We start from the raw sequence: 796 nt of genomic DNA, 5'->3' as shown, positions 1-796 counted from the left end.
AAGCATTTTGCCATCCATTCAGACTTTGAGAAATTATGTTGACTTGCTGAGTCAACATTTTGTTCTGAGCCAATATGGCATTCAAAGCATCAATCTCAAGAACTCCCTTCCTCTGAGGTGTCCCATTATTTACGGAATTCCTCTCAGAAGTGTACATGAATTGATTATTTACAACCATGTCAATAAGTTCTTGAGCTTCTGCAGGCGTTTTCTTTAGGTGAATGGATCTACTTGCAGAATAGTCCAGTGACATCTTAGAGAACTCAGATAGATCATAATAGAATATATCCATAATGGTCCACTCTGAAAGCATGTCAGAAGGACACCTTTTGGTCATCTGTTTGTATCTTTCCCAAGCTTCATAGAGGGATTCACCATCTTTTTGTTTAAAGGCCTGAACATCCACTCTAAGTTTGCTCAGCTTTTGAGGAGGAAAGAATTTAGCCAAAAAGGCCGCAGCCAGCTTATCCCATGAGTCCAGGCTATCTTTAGGTTGTGAATCCAATCATGTTCTAGCTCTGTCTCTTACAGCAAAAGGGAAAAGCATGAGCCTGTAGATTTCAGGATCTACTCCATTAGTCTTAACAGTCTCACAGATCTGCAAGAACTCAGTTAAAAACTGGTAGGGATCTTCTGATGGAAGTCCATAGAATTTACAGTTCTGTTGTATTAGAGCAACTAATTGAGGTTTCAGCTCAAAATTGTTTGCTCCAATGGTAGGGATTGAGATGCTTCTTCCACCAAACTTGGAAGTAGGTGTAGTATAATCACCAAGCATCCTCCTTGCATTATTGTT

At 39.7% G+C, this 796-nt stretch overlaps 1 non-coding gene across 1 annotated transcript; it reads left to right on the top strand.

Moving 5' to 3' along the window:
• Positions 1-307: 307 nt before the first annotated feature.
• Positions 308-415, top strand: LOC127742179 (small nucleolar RNA R71). Its single transcript, XR_008003366.1, has one exon. It is a non-coding gene; the product is annotated as a small nucleolar RNA R71 (small nucleolar RNA).
• Positions 416-796: the final 381 nt, after the last annotated feature.

Source organism: Arachis duranensis, chromosome 9, assembly GCF_000817695.3.
Source record: "Arachis duranensis cultivar V14167 chromosome 9, aradu.V14167.gnm2.J7QH, whole genome shotgun sequence".
NCBI classification, from domain to species: Eukaryota; Viridiplantae; Streptophyta; class Magnoliopsida; order Fabales; family Fabaceae; genus Arachis; species Arachis duranensis.
Note: the sequence above shows the minus strand (reverse complement) of the source record. Positions and strands in the feature narration are given on the sequence as shown.